Raw genomic sequence first — 21,363 nt, 5'->3', positions numbered from 1 at the left:
CTGAAAAAGAGGTTAGTGTTAAACACACCCATCTCACTCACATTCCATCCCGGGGAGGGAGATGCTGGTGGGCCGCTGGGTACTTTCCACCCCCTTGCCCTGCCCGTGTGGCAACCTCAATTAATCGATTCGTTTGTTGTCCTCTTGTTGTGTTGTGTTTTGGGCGGCTTTTTGCTTCATTACTTTGCTTCTTTTATTTATTTATTTTTTGCTCGCCTCCGTGCTGTTGCTGTGCCTCTTTGATAAGGCTGCTGGCCAGTAACCGTTTTTTTTTATTTGTTGCTTCGTTTAGCTCGCACAAATAGAAGTAACATACTGATAGAGAGCACCAGATAACCTCTGCGTTCCGTTTTGAGCGTTTTTGTTGTTGTTGTTTTGTTTGCCTTTCGCCTTTTTTCCCCCCACATTTCGGCTACTTGTCGCGATACGCGCGATTTCTTTGACAGTGTCTGCTCGCGCCAGCGTGTCTGCTTCGACCATAATGCGTACCGTGATGGTGTGTGAGTTACGGGTGACGGGAACCAAGAAAAAGGGACCGAGAAATGACACGTGAGCGCGGCCTATCGCGCGCGCGGTTCAGCGGCTTGGAATTTTCATATTTCGCGTTGATTGCTATTTTGGCGCTGTGTCTCGAAAAGGAACTCACCAGCGGAGAGTCACTCACCGTTTACACCACTTTCGATGGTACGCCGTGAGTGATCTTTCGGGGGGATAGGTTTGGGGTTTTTTTTTGTTGCTCTCTCACACACCCGTCTTATTTTGACAGGGATGGATCGTTTTTTATCGTTTTCTCAAAACTCGAAATATTCCTGTGTTTTGTACGTTTGACTCTTTTTCGTTTCGTTTGTTGCTTTTTTGATGTCCACTTTCTTATCCTTCTCATTTGGCATTCGATCGTGTGCGAGTCTCCCCCGTGTTGTTTTTTTTTTGCTCTTACCCTAATGATCGTGTCGTGTTCTTTGCTCGTCAATGGTGCTGGTTGACGATCGTTTTTGGATTTTCTTTCTTTTTGCTTCCTTTTTCTGTGTAAACCTGTCCCACAAATCGTACAGGTTTTTTTTTCTCTCATCTCCGGGGTATTATGTGTTTGCTATTGATTTCCATCGTGTTCCTCATGACTTGTGTTTGCCGTTTGTTGTGAAGACTAATTGCTTTCAGCGAACTTTCAGGCTTCTCGTTTGGGCAAAAGTTGAATGAATTCGTGGATGGTAGATTTATTCACGTTTTCTTCACATTTGCTTATTTGGGATCTTTCGGAGGATTTTAAGTAATATTGGAATTTTAACAGTAACAGGAGAAATATTTTTACTCAATGACAGTTGGGACAATTTTTTTTTTGTCGCTCGACCATAATGTTTTTCCAAATCAGTTTGAGCTTTATTTTTAAACACTTATTTACATATTATGTCACTTCGCAAGCAATAGCCGATCCCTTCAAAACCCTATCGAACCTCCGCTTTGGCTCGGGGTGGTCCGCTCTTTTGACCGAGTGCTGCAGATTATGAAAATCAATATACAAAAATAGTGAATAAATGTTATCAACCCTCCCGTCGCGATATCTTCACCCTTCACGTGGTGTCACAAATTGAATATTAATGATTCCTCTGGAACGAACGGATCGCCCTTCTTCGCTCGAAGCTCACCATCGAAATTTTTACGACCCTGGCATATTCCGTATGTGACCGTAGATGTGGCCGAGCGATTAATGTTCGACCAGACCAAACAGTCGATCAGGTGGATGGTGGAAAATCCTTCAAAAGCTCCAGTGCCCACCTTGACCGGATCGGAAGTGGAAGGAATTATAAGTCTTCCGCCATTGCTTAGGTCGCGCCATCCATCTTCCTCATCTCGGCGTGTCCACACGGGCCGCGTTTTGTGATGCGATAATTTCGGTGCTTCTGTGGCTGTCCATCGCTTTGTTTCGTTCGGTGCTCCCCTAATTTTCATTCATTTTCAACCCATGCGAGAGGTGCTATTCATTAGCTACGGATGGTGTCGGATGGGCAATTCGGAGGTGGATTTGGGTCTCCCGCGATGAAGGGGGTCTTTGTTTTCGTTCGGTCTGTCGGAGTGCTGCTTCCGCAAGACCACACCGAAGGGCTTCACCTATTTTTATGGTAATAATTTAAGTGTGAACACAGCGCACAGGCAACGCAACCCTTCCACAAGGTTGACGCTAACAATCAATCATCCAGCTGCATATCCCGATGCGTACAAAACCTTGGCATCATTAGACGGGAGTTTCCATCCCCCTTTCTTTTTTTTTTGCCTTCGGAAACCCTCCGGAAAAGGGCAACATTCCAACCGACATCGAAAAGAACCTTGTACCACGGCCAAGATTTTGTCACGCACAGGGAATACAATCTCGGACTGGGGATGGAGTTCTGTAAAATTTGGGACAAATCGGGCCCATTTTGACAGGTGATGTTTGTAAGCGAAGACAAATGGCGCCCATTTGTACGCACACACACACACGCATCGAAAATTGGTGACGATAATGACAGGTTATGGGCGACAGCGGTCTCTTCTGGTACGCGCATCGGTGGAGAGAACCAAAATTGATTAATTTCTACGCTTGCGTTGGCGCATTATCGGTTGATTGGATGGAACTACGAGGGAATCCCATAGTGCTTGGAGCACTAATGGAGGAAGGAAAGGGTACGAGAGCGAGAGAGGAGAGTCGTTGAAGGGATCCGTTAATCCGTTGTAAAATCAATGGCAAAGTGGTCTTAAATAAAGATAAGTCGGAGGGAGGGCCTTCAACGTTGTTGCGTTGTCGAATCGATATGGTTGATGGCTATTTCAGGTATGGTTAACTGATTTATGATTGATTTTTCACCTTTAGCCGTGTTTTGGTTTTATTTGTGGACAACATTATTCCACACATTATGAGATGCTGAAACTAACACAGTTTTCTTAAGGAGTTCGAAAATGTGGACGAGGTCTTTTTGGCGTCTCTACTTAGATGAGATCCTTTGGAGTAAGCCCTTTCGCCAAAGCTCCTTAGAAGAATCCCTTGGACGAGGCTAACTGAACGAGGCTCCTTGGACGAGGTTCCTTGGATTAAGCCTCGTGGACTAAATCCCTTGGATTAAGCCCCTTCAACGAGCCCCTTGGACGAGGCCCCTTGGACGAGGACCCTTGGACGAGGCCCCTTGGTCGAGGCCCCTTGGACTAATTCCCTTGGCCTAAGGCCTTTGAGCGAATCTCCTTGCACGAGGCCCCGTGGACGAGGCCTCTTGGACGAAGCCCCTTGGACGAGGTTCCTTAGACGAGACCGCTTAGACAAGACCCCTTGGACGAGGTCCCTTGGACTAATTCCCTTGGTCTTAAGCCTTTGGGCGAGGCCCCTTAGATTGAGGCCCTTTGGACGTGGCTCTTTGGATGAGGCCCCTTGGACGTGGCCCCTTGGACGAGGGCCCTTTAACGAGGCCCATTGAATGAGGACTTTTCGACTAGATTCTTGAACGAGGTTCTTGGAGGAGGTCTTTTGAACTAGATTCTTTAACGAGATTCTTGAACGAGACCCATTGGACTAGGCATGATTTTTTTCAAACTTGGCAAGCTTCAAATTTGATATTTGACTATCAGTTTGTTTGGAATCCGTTTTAAAACTACGCAGTATTAAAAGCATCTTCGAAAGCTCATATCACTGTCCTTCAATTTTCAAAAGTTATCAATCCTAGCGCCTTCCTTTTTTAACAGATTTCACTATAGTTTCCTTCCTTTTCCACCAAGTTTGCCATCACGCGTAAAATTATGACATTAGTCCATTAGTCACAGTGATTGAAGTTTATCCTTCCGAAATGCCATAACCCTCGAACAGCCTATAAATACCGATCGATGAATCGAAAGAGCACCGATTGAAAAATCCACTTCCCAATCGTGGAACGGCGTTGCGTAGTTGGAGGAAAAATTTGTCCCAATGCCATTACTGCTGCTCGTGCCGTGCCGCGGGGGGGGAACTGTCGTCAACTGGTGAGTGGCTTTTTGGAATATTTTAAAAGGCATAATCGTCCATTTATCTTTCCAAATTAGCCAAGCAAACATTTTAAACCCACCGTCGTCGCGCCACCCCATCTCTCTTTGCGACGCGTTTTGGTTGTCATGTTGAAGCGAACTTCTTGCCTCCACCGGCAGCAAATCCCCAAATAAACCACGACCCTAACCACGATTGAGTGGAGCGCGTGAAAAATGGCGTGAAGATCACGACCGATGGGCAGCATCTCCGTCGCTACGCAATCCGGCTACGTTTGCTTTGACGGATCGTCTGTCAAAGGTAAACAACGCCCCTAACCTCAATTAAGGGAAGCATCTGCGCACCGGCGTGTGGCTGTGCGTGCCCCGGTCCATTGACAAAGTTGAGGTCCATTCAAGATTCACGACCAACATTGTACTAAATCAATCTTGCTCTCGTGTTGCGTTGGAAATTGTGATCCGATCTACGGAACTGCCGAGGGCCGAGGGAAACCCCCCGGTACGTCAAGAGCGGTTGGAACAATTTAATTTTCGGTATTAACCTGTGTGCCCGGCCAGTGGACGTTACTCACAACACCTGAAATTTATATGAACCTTTGACTAGACGCCGATCGGGGAGGGGTGGGGATCGTCGTCACTAGGCGTAAGCTGACAGTGTCGCTGACATTTGTCATTTGTCTTCTGTTTACACTTTGGCGGGTGACACTTGGCCGCACGCAACTTGTCGGGGGTTGAAACACGCGATCGTATCACGCACTGCTTGATCTTTTAATATTGTATTAGTGGATGCTTCAAACTGTTTAAAGTTACATGTAGAAGCTTCTTAAACTGCATTGCAATTAGACGCATGAATCAGCACTCCGAATCTCCGAAACGAATCCGAGTCATCCTGTCTGCGTAAGTAACTCGTCAAAACGTCACCATTACAAGCAAATGTTCCCCTTTTGGCAAATTATAGGTGACTAATTTTTAATTTTCAAATTTGAACGCCATGAAAAGACACGCCTGCTGTTGCAGGAAAATGGATCGTTTTCGTGAAAAAGTATGAACGAGCGTCTTTTCCCTTTTACTTCTTGGGATGATATTTTTAAATAAAAAGGCAGAAAGAAAAAAAAAGCTACTCTCGCCAAATGATGAATAGGTGCTTGAGAAAGCGCCGAAATGTTGCGTCGTCTACATGTCTAGGCACGATTTTGGGACGTTGATTAAGTTGCCGTCCATCGGGATGAGGGAGGAAAAGGGAAAGCCCAACGATTGCGGACATGAAGGAACGAAGCAACAAGAAATTGGTTGATGACAAATGCGATGTTGTGAAGCGTCTTGAGGGCGAGACAGGCCGGCCGGTGTGGTTAGCAGCAAGTTAAACATAATCAGAATGTTCTGTTTCGAATGTCGTAAAATTGGGGGATCGAGGAACGACACTACAACGGTTTCTACAGACGTCGTTGTAAAAGCGCAATGAAGTTGCGTTGCAGTTTATTAAAAAAACTCACTTGCCGGATGCTGCTGGTTTGGTACATGGTTTTAGTTTTACTGCCAAAAAATTCTACATCGCGCCCGGTTCACTGTTCACGCATCGTTACCCATTGCGTGGCCTTCGCTGGCAAGCGAACAAACAACCAGCCCGCCAACCGAAACACGCCGCACCAGCAGCATAAAAATTCGGTATCCAATGCATAACGGCGGCCGTCACGCGGTTAAATGTTTTAAAATTTGTTTCGTATTCTGTGTGTGTGTGTGAGTGCTGTGTCTCTCCTTTATGGGGTGGCGATTTATCTGCAGCTGCATCGGCTGCATCCGTGCGAATGCGTAATGTTGCACCAAAGCAGCGAAAAGCGAACGAAGACATATTATATATCAGTTTCGTTTCGTTTTTGGCTAATTGCTGCGGGAACATAAATTAACATACAAGAATGGGAGATAGGAAAAATATGCTTGTCCCGTGGGATTTTTTGGTCTTTTTGTCTGATGCGTTTTCTTTTATTCAAAAGTGTTGTCAGTTTGTCAAATTTGCCTGTATTTTTTCTGTAAAAAAAGTTCCTTTTAATATCTGAGAATTATTATTTTTATTATACTATTTTTCTAAGTCTTACTTCCCATTATTGCTGGGGCCGCTCCCCCTTAGTGAGGACTGACTATCCTAATATGCGGTCTCAATGAGTCTAATGAGCATATGTCATTTTAAAATGGCTCTGCTGCATGAGTCTCTTTAATAGAAGACAATTTTTTTATTTGATCAAAAGGCCGAATAAAGAATTCTGGCCATTTTAGAAGCTGGTAGAGATCGGGATCGAACCGACGGACCCTTTCGCATGGAACGCCAAACACTTACCTCTAGGCTATGGGAAAGCACACCTGGCTACAAGATGATGCGTAACCAGTTTCTTCCGACGGATCGTACATTGGTAAGCAAGAGTTAGTTTTTCGATTGTGAGACTAAAAAAAGGAATCAAACCTCTTATAAACAAATAATTTTGAAGAGAAATTTGATCACTAAATTTATTAAAAAATCGCTTTAGCTTTGAATGAAAACCTATATAAAAGAGGTTTTATTTCAAGTATTTTACGCTAAAGACTTTCAAGATCAAATTACTCTCGAATCGTGAGAGATCCTCCAGAAATATCTCACAAAATCATGCCCAAGCATTCCAACCACAGCTACCGAGCTATTAAACATTGGGAAAAACACATGTTTCACCAAATTCGGACCCATCACTCTCGCTCTCGTCCCACATTCCGGCGGACACCCTTGAGAACTATTCCGAAACTTCAGCCCACAAACTCGGTGACAAATTTCGTTGTGCATGTGCGTGTAAAACAGTAACGCCCCAGATTGGTGTACTGCTCACATTCCCCCACACATACGCAAACAGGCACAGATTGCAACATCGCAAAGGATTAATCATAAGTTTGGTAAACAATTTTCCCACCGCGGCTATGTTTTTGTGTGTGGTTGGATGAAAAATAAACAACACGATCTTCGAATGGAGAACGATAGCAAGGCAAGAAGATGTTTTAGAATATTTCTGGCTTGCAGATGCGTGTCTGCTGGTTAAAATGTATTTAAAAAGCCAAATTTTATTACCAATTCGCACAAGTATGATTCATCACGTTTCGTTTGACATTTATCCGTAAAAATCCATTCTCCTTTTCTTCCGTCCATTCTCCCTGGAAAGTATCAATATCTGTCGATCAGAGTTTAATTTATCGCTCATAAAAGAAATCTTTTCAATTTTCGGAGATTACCAATTCAATCTGCTTCGTTTAATGTTAAGCCCAGAAATGAATAAATATGCCAACTTCTGTCCTTACCTCTCACCTCCCGAAAAACTTGATGAATCATTCACGCTTAAGGATGTCTCATTTGGGATAATCATTCGCGAAAGAACAGGGAAGAGATCTCATGTGCCATGAAATTGATATTTCCGTTTCTGATGAAGCACACGCATGCTGGACTCACTCAATAATCAACCTGTCAGCAGAAACGTCGGGATGGGACCAGAAAGTGAGAAGAAAACGTATTGTACCCCCGAAAATAGCATCCCCAAAAAATTCGAAAATGTTTAAACAATCAAATCGTAAACGCATTTACAGCAAACTCACTGACACACAAATTACAGCGTCTCATCCATCTCGTCGACGCGTTCCGTAATTCCGGTAGTGATGCTATCGATTCGATCTGGGTGGAATATGACCGCACAATTGCTCGATCGGCCATGTTTTGCTGCCGCGCTCGAGTCAAGTCGAGGCGGACCAACATTAGTCATTTTGGGAAGTGGAAAAAAAAGACACGAAAAGGAGCGTGTAATTGACGACGCGGGCCTGCCAACGAGGCACGTTCGGACGTTCAATCATTGGGAGAGTTGCCGCAGCAGCAGTGCCGCACAGTGACACACGGAAAATGGATAAAAATTAGAGTGGAGAGTTAAAAATATTTTCAAACATGACTGCCTCTTAATGCTACCAGTCTAAGAGATTCTGGCATTTAGGAGACATTTGTAGATTCCATTTTGTTGATTGGAATTCAGTTTCCAACACCTATTTTGACGTTTCTGTCACGAAATGCAGTCCCAGTGTGATCGAGGGACCGTGTTGCACCAGGGTCGATCCTTGATCGTACCCACCAATTGAATTCGCTCTTGGGAGAGCCCAGCCAGGCTCCCTGTTGCACCTCGCCAGCTGCATGACACATATCTCACCCAACCGGGGCAGGGTTGCGGATGACTTAAAGCTTGCTAAAAATAGACGATTATCCGCACAGCCCTTAGGAAGTGGAGCTCAGAACTTCACCGTACCGGCGCCCGGCATCGACGCCGTGTGTCTAATCTGTGGGGAGCGAGACGAATTTGCTTGATTGTTTTACATCACGCGCGTCCAGGGCCGATCGGCTGCCCTGCCCGGGGAGTTATTCTGGGTGAATAATAGGCTTCATTTCTGTAGATCTTAGTGGCGAACGCGCGAAGGACAGATGGAACTGATGAAGCTGGCAGCAATGGGAAACAGATTCCATTACGGGGTGATTTATGATTATTGCATTCATTGCGCCACTGTGGTTATGGTTAATTTGAAGATCATATGCAAACACTCGAAATGAAGGGTCTTCAAACATTCTTTTCAATTCTCAGTGATAATGAAGGTAATTGGAGACATTAAAAAAAATTGACGTGGTTCCGTCTAGATTTGATCCTGGGACGAGCTGGAGATGGAGTTGCCCGCATCCAATGATACCATGGAAACCGTCCTGGATAGTGACGTTAAACAAGAATGAAAAGCATGCCCAGACATGTTCAAAACACCAAGAACCCGACCACAAAAAGACATTGCTTTCAATTCTCCCACCATTTCTTGAGATAATCCTTGAATTTTGACTCACAGACCTTAAAATCCCAATTTTGATTGTTTTTTTTTTTTGCTGGAAAACCCCGTCTAATTAAGCTATTCTATCAATGTTTTATCAAACGCAACAACCACCGAGCTGCTCACGAACTCGTGACCATCTCGGGTGGTTCCTTCTGCAATACTATTCTCACACAAGACATTCATCGGGTGTCAAGCACTGCTTTTGGCGCACATCGACCGTACTGTGAAGTTATATGGTGCGTAACACGGTTGCAGCACGGCCCGTAAAATGGAAACCCTTGCAATAAAGCCCAGCAAACGGGGTGACGATCGCCCAAGTACATGTTCGACGTACGTCAAATCCGGCCCCTCCGGTTCCCCAAAACATGGACGTTGTTAACCCGTATTTGCGTAGCGGGCGCACGTTTTCGCTCTGCGCAGTTCGATCGGTGTGTAAGGTTTCGGAGCTTTTGTCACGCCCGTGATTTGGCCTAAGGAGGACGACTGCTCACTCGCCTGCCTGCGAGCAACTCGTGTTCGTCGTATGGCGCATTTGCGTTCACCATAGCGCCTCGCTGGATGCAAAAAAACAGGGGACTTAAAACGTGGAATTCATTTGCGCCAAAGCGTGCGATGATAAATGTTGTGCTGCCGCCGCCATTGACATCCCTTTCCGCCTGTCTCTCTTGTCGGGGAGTTCGGCAGCCAGTTCCGAGTGGCCTTTCTGAAGCTGAAATGCAGAACAAGCCATCCAGCGTGGAGTGGCGCGTGTTTGGTGCTTTGCTGTTTACCTGTTTGGGTGTCAAATCGAAACAGTTTGTTAGGTGAAGTCATCGCGCAATCCTGATGGCATAATTTGGTGCTCATAAAGGATCTGCTCTTCGCATCAGGTGCCTGTAAAAGATCAAACATGCTAAATGAAGTCAATTAACCTTCCTCAACCTTACCACCGTGGTGTTATGTCAGAACTCATGAGTCAGCCGTAACACTCGATCTTCGAATAACGATGGTTTGGTTGGTTTTTGTTTGGTGCTGTAAGCGACAAGCTCTTTCTCTATTACACGCATGGTGTAGAAAACCCAGATGTTTGCCGCTCAAATATAACACGCATGAACGATACTGTCCTAACTGTTTGTCCACAATCCGTCAAAGTAAACAGTCCCAGTGTTCCAAGGGTGTCTGCACTCGATAGGTTCTGAACGCTCAAGTGCGATCAAGATGTCTCAAATCGATCGGTAGAATCGGTGGGCTCGTCGCTACCTCTTGCGACTTGCGACGACATAGATATGGCGACTTCCGACAGGTCCAATGTTTGGTGGGCAAACGATGATGTAAGAATGTTTTCTGATCGATTTGAAAGGCAATAAGGTTTCTTCCTTTCCAGCAGCTCACTACTCAAGGACTTCAGCAGAAAAGTTCTCCAGACATAGCAAGAAATTGAGGAAAAAATCGTTCAAGAATATCTTAAAAATGCAATGAAAAGAATTTAGTGCCCCCTTCAACATCATTGCACCTAATCAGAGAATACAAAACTAAAAGCATACCTCGTATGAAAAGCTGCAACAATGTCAGGGACTTAATTGCTGGTTTGTTTAATGAGCGTTAATGAACTGGCGAAAAACAAGCGAATCCCTGCACCCGCTGCGCCGCCATCATTAGTGAATATCGTGACGGATCATCGTCGAATCGGCCCCGTGGAACCTTTTGCGTGCTTTTCCTAGGTGGCGTTTTTGTGTTTGCATTAATCAGCCCTAACGACCAAAGAAAAAAAGCGTCCTTGAATCCGGGCTGCACCACGCAGATGCACCGAGCTTATATTTATAAGATTTTTTTTATGGCAACTGCCGCTCATTACTTGGTTGATTTTAATCAGTCGAAATATAGCGTAAGCCCGCGTTAGTACAGGAGTAAATCTCCACTCCACGACACCTGACAGATGCTAACAAGACGGCACGGGGTCAAACGTCAACCTTAACCTCTGTCAGTGTAGCTTGTTAGTGCAGCGCTCTCGGTACTGCTGTTTTAGGATTCTGTTTTATCAATAAATAAATTGCTTTGTGACGTTTTAACCTCTCCGCCGGTAGGAGCTGAAGTTTGAATGAAGGATCACACACAAAAGCGCCCTCTAGGTGTGAAACCTCAAAGCTGGCTAACGCGTGGCCTACTTTGCCCAAAAAACAATTTTCGATCTCATGATTGAGCGATGTTTACGAACCTCCGCTTTGAAGCCATCCATTTTCAATCGTTCACCTTTCGAAGGTCTATCCTTCGGTGTAACAATTTAAGCGCATCTTGCAGTGACCTCTTTCGCACCGGCGGAGCACAGATCAATGAGTTCACAGCTATCAATTACTGCCCGGGAGATCCTGCCTCGTCCCGTCAGCGGATCGCAAGTGCCCTAAGGCACAAGGTTCTCCGACCGACCGACTGCGGCGGGACAGGTTGCCCACCCTTTTGACCTTTGACGAGTGCGCATAGCTAGATTAATCGCCGTGTTAAACCGACGCACTCACCCCGTTTTGTCTATTGAGGTCCCTTCCCTCTAAGTTCAAGTGAAGCAAACGGGGAACGACAAAAAAAAAATCAATAATAAAATAAAGCTAACCCTTGGAGGGATTTTTGCATTGCGGGAAGTTTTGCGTTCTACGGAACGAATTCGCGCGCCTTACGGATGCTAGCGATCCTCCGCCGATACGAAGAACACGGTGGTGTTTGCATTGAAATGCTTGCCCCTGACCAGGTGGAGCGACTTGGAGGAAGAAGTCTCGCGGTGGTGGAGCTGGGACACGAGCATTGGCGAGCAAATGGAAGGCTTAAGACGATTGTTCATCGGCAAGCAAACGGGCTCCAGCAGAGCGAGCGACTCGACGTGGAATTATAATCGCACAATCGGTATGGCATAGAACACGAGGGACCGACGCTCTGGTCTGGTGGCGCGAAGGTACGCAGCATCTCGCTGACTGTAGCCAGTCTGTCTAACGAGAAATATTTCAAGGTTCCTCACGAGCCTCACGATGGAAAGTGTTGTTGTTGTTCTCCATGTTGTGAGGCCAAGATTCAGGCCCAGGGAGGGTTTCTTTTTTACACATTTATCATGACTCCTCATCATCCGTTTGCATGATTGTTCAAGGCAGAAGCACACTGGTGGAGAAATATCTTAACCGTTTTTTTCGTGCGTTGAAAGTAAGAGTGATACGGTAGCGGAGTTGAGGAAGTTCTTCGGGAATTCTAATCACATAATGACTCGTTTTGAGATAAGAAATGGTTGAAGTAATTACGAAGCAATTATCTGCCTAACAAATAACTTGCTTTGAGTTCTCTTTGTTTCTACCTCAAGGATATCGTTATTCTAATAACTAGAACAAGACCCAGGACTCCAGTGTTTGAAGGCTTTCGTCAGGAACTAATCGACCGTAACAATTTAATTCGTACGAGATTTCTGGAAGCAAGGCAAACCTTTCCCAGGAAGTAGCGGAACCCTTTCGTGATTTCCGGCAACTTTGTCCTTCGGCATATTCTCACGACTCACGATCACTATCTCGATTGTTATCTCACTCCGCAGCCAGCGGTACGATGCCGGTACGACAACTTTGGTTCCGGCGATTGGTATTTAGAACGACTCCAGCCCAGGCAACTGGGTATGGAAAAAGGGCGAGTCACCACCGTACAGTAGTGTACGGAAAATGTGTTCCAAGCCAGGAAATCGAGCTTGACATTTATGCTGGCGCTCTGTTTGGCACCGTCTGTAACCGTTGGAAGCACATTGAACTCCAGCCCTTTTTTTGCTGTTACTTGCCCCACTTATTTTCCGCTACGAGGCACATTCTGCTCCAATTGTCCAGGTCATGCATTCCTCGCCAAAGGACATTGTGTGACAGGACACCAATGACTGGGCCAAATGAGAAACCAGCAGCTCCGGTAGCGACGTACGTCCAAAGTATCGTAATTAGACGATTCAAAAACGGCACCATGATTATCCCACTCAGAGGCAGGACTCCCGTCGTTCCCGTGGAGCACCTCACCAATTCGCCCCGCCACATAACTCACATACTCAAGGATACTCTCGGACCACGGAGCGCGTGCTTTAATTATAAATTATGTCGTTTCATTGTGTCCGACGGGTACGGCGGTGGCGAACCTGCTGACTTGGCATGGCTTCTGCTGCTCTGGGGCGTTTGAGAATCGATTCGCAGGGCGAAAATGTATGGATGGTCGCGAGTGTGTCGCCAGGGTGTCGGCTCGAGTGAGCATGTTTTAAAGCGAACATAAATAATTTCTCTACCACAAGATGGCTCTCCCGCTTCCGAGCTTCAGGCTGCCGTCGACTATCCTGACAGAAAGAAGCTGTGACGGCGAGCGCAAAAAACCCTTTCGTTTGAGGTTGGTGTTTCCATACGGTCGGCAAGGAACTTGATTGAGATGATGGGCCACTTTGCGTTGGAGATGGGGAGACACACTGGGCGAAACGGGCCACTTGTTTATAGCCCGGCCGCCGGAGTGAAGTTGTTAATTAATTATCCCCATTCGACGGACGCCTGGCTTCTGGACATTAGGTATTTAATTTTCCAGTACGGACTCTCGAGCTCCAAAGAAACCTAACCCGGTCATGTACGGGAGGGTGCAAAGCATCGTCTTGAGGAAAAGTTTAAAGTCGTCGTTGAGCTTAAGAAAAGGGAACAACTGGCTACAATTTTGCTTGTCCAAGACATCCCGAAGATAGCGACCTATTAATTTCTGAACTTCATTGCATCTGCAGCTAATGGCAGCAACACCCCGCCGAGAACAGATCGATAAAAATATAAGTGCATCGTCGATACAATTTATCGCGTTCGATGTGTTTCATCGGTACGACCATTCGCAAGAATACGATTCGACCTCCAGCATCAGCCCACCACGCGGGATCGTATTGCATTTTATCGGACCTGGGAACTAACTCATTGATCCTCGCCAACCTGCCGTCGCCTGGAGCGAGTGCGTAAACTTGTGTTCTTTATTTCCGGCCTTATCTCCCCTGACGTGTCCGATGCTGCAAGCAGGGCGGCATATTAACGAAGCCGCGAGGTGTCACCAATCGAATGAGATCCAGTTTCTTTAACGGCCGATAATGGTGGTGGTGGTGGGTGCGTGTTAGGATCAACCGGGTGCCGTGGTGAGTTGTGATTTGTGGAAAAGGTGGATTTTTTGTTGGCGATTGCTAACGGTGAATGGAGAGATGGAAATTTTGCGGATGAAAGTTTCATTTAGCTCTGAACCGATCAATAACGCAAGAATCGGGAATGCGGATCAACACGGAGTGATCATTTCGGGGTTCTAGAGATAAGCTGTAGAATTTCTAGAGACGAAAAACCTTAGCTACTTCCTCTTGCTGAGCTCTTGAACCAATTCCAGAAATCCTAATAAAAATGAATTCTTTATTGATATCGCGAAGAAAAAAAAAGTATTAAAAATGTCCTGTCAAAATATTACTCCTCGCTGGTCGAGCGAAACTCTTCCATAGGATTATGACAACAAATTATGCAAATGAAAAATACGAATTGTCCGTTCAAGCTAAAACCCCTTTTGTGCTACTGAAAGCTGTGCAGAACTGGAATTTCGTTCCCAAAGTGAAATGACACCATTTGTATGCTACTAATCGGTGGCCATTTCGTAATACTCCCTGTCCCTGATACCAAACACACACGCGCGTGCCGACACCAACAATTCCCATTCAGTTATCAGCCCGAGTCCAAAGGAGAACATCCGATGCATCGGACATGGTCTCGCTGTCCCCGAATGATAAGACCTCACACTCACGGCCAGACACATCAGACAGTGAAAAACTTGGTAGAAAAACTGTCGAACCGTTATAAATATTAATTATGATCGAACGGGTGTGTGGTGGACACAGTGAATTGAAGATCAATAGTGTCGGTTTTCTTATAGATCTTGCGGCGGCATACACGCTTTGAGGTTAGAGAACCTCTCCATCATGCATCAAGTTCTGCCGCCCGTCCAAGGCAGTAGTAACGGCAAAAAAAGGGGGGGGGGGGGGGGGGAAGGGGAGTTATTAAAGGTAGCATGGAAAGACGTTCGACAATCAACAAACGCGCAGCCGACACAATCACAGGAAAAGCCATAAATCTGATCCGGCAATCGATCTAAGGCGCTGGCTGTTTGTATTTTTAAACATTATCATTAGCATGCCGCTGCTTGCAATTAGTCGACGCCCGGGGGAAGCAAGTAAACAAAGTTGTGTCGATGTGCAGTTGCAAATAATGATGATAATGTACGAGTAAACACTTGCGCCGGTTGCACAACGAACAGTTTTTGTCATTGGAAACCCTTCCCGTAAATTACTTAATTTGATGCACATTTGACATTTAACGTCATTTTGACACCTGTCACATGGATATGTTTGTAGCGGTAAGCAGATCGTAAAAACCAGTTCCGTGATAAGCCCGTAACTTCCCACGAATATCTCAAACCTATTACTGTACTTACCGTAAACGCCAATTATCTATCAAACACATGGCTCACACACTTACCCACCAATAACAGCACCGAACCGATCAAGACTACGACCTTGACAAGAGGATGCCGCACACACAGGAATCGATCTTATCACACAACCCATACACACTCGCGCAATTTATCAAGCGGATCTTCGATAGGAAGCTGATACCAGCACCACCACCAGCTCCAGGTCGGAAGGAACCAAGCGTCAAACAAGAAGTGACGCCCGATGACGCTAAGTGAAATTTATTATCACAAATGTGCCCCTGCCAAAAGCTTGTTCGGTTCAACTGCACCGGCGAACGACACACGTCTCTCGTCACACTCAGCTCGTCAGGTGTTTGATACAGTTTTCTCAGACAGTGATAAGAGTGAAAAGAGTGCTCGAGCTAACCGAACGAATCGATGACGTTTCTGTGTTGCTTGTAGCTGAAAGGTCGATCCTAACCTAATCTCGCACACATCAACCGCTTGTCTTCGCGGCTTAGTGTTGCTGCATAGCAGCGGTGGTATCAGCACTTGTTGGGCCACTTTCTGCCAAAGATAGTGTACGATTTTAGGAACCATCTTTCGTGACCGAGAAGGGGGGGAGGAGTGAAAATTGATGTGTGAAAGATAGCAGAGACCTTCCTATCACGGTCTTTCATCGTCTCTTCGTGGAGTACAGCGAAATGAGACGGCACACAAAAAAGCAACCAAAAACAAACGAATCAAGACGGAACACCTTATCACACGCGCTGGAAGTGATTTGAAAGTGCCCCACATGTCTGTGATGGAATGCATTCGGATGGGGGATGGTTTTTGTTGGGGGGTTCCGAATCGTTCCAGAATTACATTGCCATTGGCTGATAAGAAGGTTGTCTGGCTTCGGCCGTGGTCTCGTTCCGGTTACATGTCCACATCAAATGATTCACCAATCCAAATCGACCTCTGCAGTCAACCATTTCCATCTATTGAACTAGTCTGCAAAAAGGTCTTTTCTCCGATCGAAACTTGTGTCAAGCGCTTTAATTGCTATTGCTTAATTCGAAAAGGAGGAGCACCAACTATTGCATACTGCATCAATGTTTCAATCGCGCTTGCGGACAGTAATCTCAGAGCAGGCAACAGAAGCAGATGATAAGTTCCAACGGCCCTCGGGATATGCCCGGGTCGGCCAACCTCCGACTATATCATACCGTGACACGGCCGTGAGCTTCGATGTTGGAAAATTGTTCATGAATATTAATACGGGTCTCGTCCGTTGCCATTCGATTGGATAAAGCGGACGTGTGGCGGTGTGCCGAACCGATCAAAGCCGGAGTCGCTCCACATGGGGTGAAGGACTGAGAACGATGCAACACTGACAGAGAGAGAGAGAGAGCGAGTTGCGTTTCGTCGATAATCTTAGCTCCTCTAGTGCATTCCTTGTGTTTTTGTTTTAGATTTTATATTCCCTCGGAGTAAGTTCTTCATTTCCAATCAACATACGGCTTCGTCCAGCACCTCCAGCATTCATCCTTTGACGCCTCTCGATGCTGGTTTTAGGAGTGAGTGTGCTTAATCAATTATTCAGCTTCTTCAAGCGAATATTGCAATCACTAGACGCGCAAAAAAGTGTGTAATCCAACGCCATCACGTTCCCTCGCTCCATAGCCGCTCCTCGACATTTGCGTCTCGGGAGGCTGTATGATAAATTGGAAAATGCTAATTTCCAACAATAATCCTCCGGACCCCGGTAGAAATTATTCGAGTGAATCATGTTCCTTCAACACACTCAATGCTGTGTGATTGCTGTTTTCAAAGCAGAAGAGAAATAGGGAGATACGTACATATGCAATACAAATTGATGCTTGAAGTCTATGAATATTGCTGATTGACAAGCGGGCTAAATAAGATAGTAGATACACATGCCATAATAGTAGTACACGGTACGCTGAGTGTTTGTGTGACTGCGATCAAAATGGCTTGCTTTGATCCGCACTAAGTGGATCGCTTTCATCAGGTTTGCTTTGTGGGCCTCATCAACCCGAACCACAACAAGGTGTGTAAAAATGAAACCGTTTTCGTTTGACGTTTCATGGATTTCTCGGATTATTTCGCTTTTTTAATTTGAATTTTTCTTTAAATGATACTTTTATCAAATGAAATGTATTTTCTAACGTGTTTTTGCTTCTTTTTCTTCTCTTAAGGTACTAAATCGAAAAGCCCTCGCAGTGCAGCGAGGAAAACATTAAATCAAAAGAAGCGACACCGGGCAACACGTGGATGAAAAATAAATAACCCGCTTCAATGTGCAAATGAACATGAACCAGTCAGGTAAATCGGGTTTCCCTTCTCCCTGCTCGTACTAATCCCACTCTATTCCTTGCCGCCCTGTAAACGCTCAAGTTCATTCAGACGCGCCGTCATTAGACTATCGGTGTGCCCTTTATCAGATGAATGCAGCAAGTGTGTGGAGTTGAAGAGTTGCACTCGTCCGAACCGTCCAGCCTCGTGCAATTCAATGGATCGTGCCGGCATGCATGTGACTTAGTGTGTCGAATGGCTTAACGCATTCAAATCAACCCAGCACAGCGGTTCCTTTTTCGTGCTTCGAGGCCAACGTCCTAGAACCGTCGATGGGGGAGGAAACATGTAAACTGTCTGACAAATGGGCAGTATCACCTACCTCGACCGTATTTTAACACACTTTTGCTGTAAATCCTTACAATCATTGTTATTTAGTGTCTCAGGCCTCTCTTATTAGTCTCAACAGATTCACTACTGCTTTAAAAATAGAAGCTTACCGGTGCTCATAAAACCAACAGATGGCGACCGATCGCCGTCGAAGATTACGGCACGAACGCGAGTACAATTATTTGCTCATTACTTAATAGTTGCCCGCGTGCTCGAGGTACTCACACGACACTTAGTAGTAGCCGCAAGTGAAACACTCTCGATGGTGCTTAATTGAAGGCTTGCGACCCCACAGCGTGTGGGGGGGACCTCCTCCCACACGAATCTCGATCGTTTCGCTCTGACGCTAACTTCACATGTCTTCCGATTTGCCGTATCTCTAAACCGTGCAATTGATTTGTGCACCCTTCCGAGCCGTATGGATTGTTTGCTTAGGAATTTATCTTAATGTTGAGTGCTGCCGACACACACACACACTGGCAACCTCAGGCCAAGTCGCCTCCTTGAGAACCTGGGCACTCCTGAAAAAGCTACAAAACGATCTACGAGGATACGATCATTGGGACGGCAATTTGTGAGTGTAATTGTTTCTCGCCATCTAATGCTTGTCTCAACTACACGTATCGAGCAACACGCCCCGATATTGATGTCTGCATCAGCGTTTGATCAACACCGCCGCACTGCTCGAGCTTATATGCAAAGCTTCTTTAACAGCAACAAGAAAAATCACTCACATTACGTCTAATGCTGCCGTAGAAGAACACTTACAAAAGTATTCTAATAATTCACATGCGTTTTGCTCAACACCCTACCCCCCCCCCCCCCCCCCCCCCCCTATAATAAACCTATTTACATCCACGGTGCATTCGATGGGGGGATGTGCGAAGGTGGACACACAGATAAAATGCAAACGGTGGCATTGGGCTAAATAAATGTGTGCACTGTTGTTTCTGCACGTTTCTGCAACGCTACTGGCACGATTAATTCGCAATTTAGAGTCACGGTGCAAGCGAAAGGCTAGGCTGCAGCAGCAACAGCCAAAGTACCTCCGTTAGGGGAGTTTTTTACAGAAATTAGTCACGTGCCTCCGGGGGTTTGTTTTTTTTTTTATTCTTCTGCCGATCCGTGACGGTGCATTCGTATTGGGGGAGGAGTAAATGGGAGGTTTAATAATGTGGTTTTGTGTCCCACGATGGCGCCGGAGAAGGAAGCCCCCGAGAAATAGAGACTCCAAGTGTTGGTTTTGGAATTTCTTGGGATCGAAACAGCGAGAGTTCAGAAGAACAAACGCCAAGAGGTAGCGAGCTCCAAAAATGATCAAATTATCACATTTTCTCTAAGGAGGGTTTGTGTTTAACGTGCTCCTTCTAATTGTTATACATTATCAATTACATGCGTTGAATTTTAACATGGACGGACAAATCTTTATACCCATTTCGAGCCTTAACCGATTAGAATTTGAAGGTAAAGAGCGTACACGTCCCCAAACTATGGGACGCGCCAAGAGGATATCGTGGTCATAAATAGCTGGGGCTTGGACATCCAGCACGCGCCCATCATTTATGTTTTATTTTATGATTTATGAAGTCCAAATCTCTTGCTTGAAAAAGCTAGGACTGGACAGAACATTTATTGTCCCAGTACTCACATACGCCTCTGTCCAAAACTGACGAAGCCCTCCTAGCCGCGTTCGAGAGGAAGATGATCAGAAGGAGTTTTGGCCCCGTATGTGTGGAAGGATAATGGGGGAGCCGCTACAATGACGAGCACTACGCGCTGTACGATGATCTCACCATCGTGCAGCGTATTAGACTCGCCAGGATCCGGTCGGCTGGTCACGTCATGAGAATGACACCGGACGACCCAGCCCGTAAAGCCGGTCACCCAGGACAGAGGTGGCGTGGTAGGCCCAGCAGGCCAAGACCGGAAAGCGGATGAAGCGCCTGATAGGGTTTTAGAGCCGATCAGTTTTTACAGTGGAAAGAGGAAGACCATGAGGAACAGCTCTTCTACTGACTTCGACTTCGTCGTCCAAGAGAACTTGCCTTCTTCTTCCCTGGCACTAAAACCTCGACTCGGTCTCGGTCTCGACCTGCCATTTCTGGCTTCTTGTAACTTGGTTGTACCCATAGCTGGATAGGGAGACGAGTTCGAGTCATCAGGCGCTACAACCGCTGTGCGGTCTTGGCCTGCTGCAACAATCCTCGATACCGCTCACGGTTCAGCGCCGTCGTTATCTGCCAATCCGTTATCCCGGCCGTTCTGGCGGACGCATCAACGCCATCACTCCATCTCAATTTGGGCCTACCACGCCTCCTCCGCGTCCGTGTGGACGGCCTAAAAGGACTTTACGGGCTGGGTCGTCCGGTGTCATTCTCATGACGTGACCAGTGACGTGAGCACGATAGTGAGATCATCGTACAGCTCGTAGAGCTCGTCATTGTAGCGGCTTCTCCATTGTCCTTCGAATGGATGGGATAGGGAGACGATTGGATGGGATTTGATCCCCGGTCCTGTCATATGAAGACCGGATCACCTCTGCCATCGGGTCGCCCCAACATACCTACCAAGACTTCTTCACTTCCAATGGAAGACCTCAGTCTTCAAGCCTCATCTACCAAAAGCCCTCGTAGTCCAGAAACCTTCTCATGTTTGGATCCGTCACTGCTCAAGAGATTTCTTCCAGTCTGTGCAAATAAAGAGAGTCTTGTAGAAGTAAAACTCAGAACTCATAAAATCAGCAGCCAGAGTAAATAATAATCTAGATTTAAAATTTGCAACAAGAAAGATTTTGTCCCCACTTCTGGCCGTCCACTACCCCATAGTGCATAGCGTCGGAAGCATTAGTTCCTCCTCATTGAGATATCGCTAACAGGGAGTGTTGTGCTAATCTGATTACCAACAAACATGCTTCTGTGCGAATTCCTTCCACAAGCATCCGGGATCGTTGATTAGAAAAGAGGATCGCTTAGTCACACGCCCGGACGAGATTGATTTAATTACAAGAACGTATCTCAGGAACGTATAAATCGTTTTGGTGTGTAATTTTCACACAACAATTCACGTACTACCACCACCCTTCACACCTTTTCACCGCTACTCCGGATTCTGTTCGGGGTTTTGTTTTGTTGTTGTTGTTATTTACAAATCGTTAATATTTCGTGATCGCGAGAATTCCTCCTCCGGTGTTTGCTTGCCAGTGATTCTTCCGAAATTTTCAAGCCGGATTGACCGAAAACAACCACACACAACCGCACACACACTGTCAGTTCAGTTAGCTTTGCGAATGATTGATTCTTATTGATGATTCACCACCACGCGTCTCCATTCCGAGCGGTGTCGAGTCGATCGATGCGCGTGACAGAGATGGTAAACGTGGAAGAAAAGGACAGGCGA

At 46.0% G+C, this 21,363-nt stretch overlaps 1 protein-coding gene across 2 annotated transcripts in view; it reads right to left on the bottom strand.

The window, feature by feature from the left end:
* The window catches only part of LOC118505665 (activating transcription factor 3-like), a 78,630-nt gene extending 63,235 nt beyond the window's left edge, over positions 1-15,395 (bottom strand). The window contains exon 1 of one of the 2 annotated variants that reach the window (XM_036041791.1): positions 15,379-15,395. The gene's annotated coding sequence lies outside the window, so the exon portion shown is untranslated. Of the gene's footprint in view, positions 1-15,341; positions 15,358-15,378 lie in introns of those variants that run through there. The other variant, XM_036041790.1, reaches the window with a different exon arrangement.
* Between the last annotated feature and the right edge of the window lie 5,968 nt (positions 15,396-21,363).

The sequence above is a fragment of the Anopheles stephensi genome, chromosome 2, assembly GCF_013141755.1.
Source record: "Anopheles stephensi strain Indian chromosome 2, UCI_ANSTEP_V1.0, whole genome shotgun sequence".
In the NCBI taxonomy this organism is placed as follows: Eukaryota; Metazoa; Arthropoda; class Insecta; order Diptera; family Culicidae; genus Anopheles; species Anopheles stephensi.
This window is presented reverse-complemented; position numbering and strand designations above follow the sequence as displayed.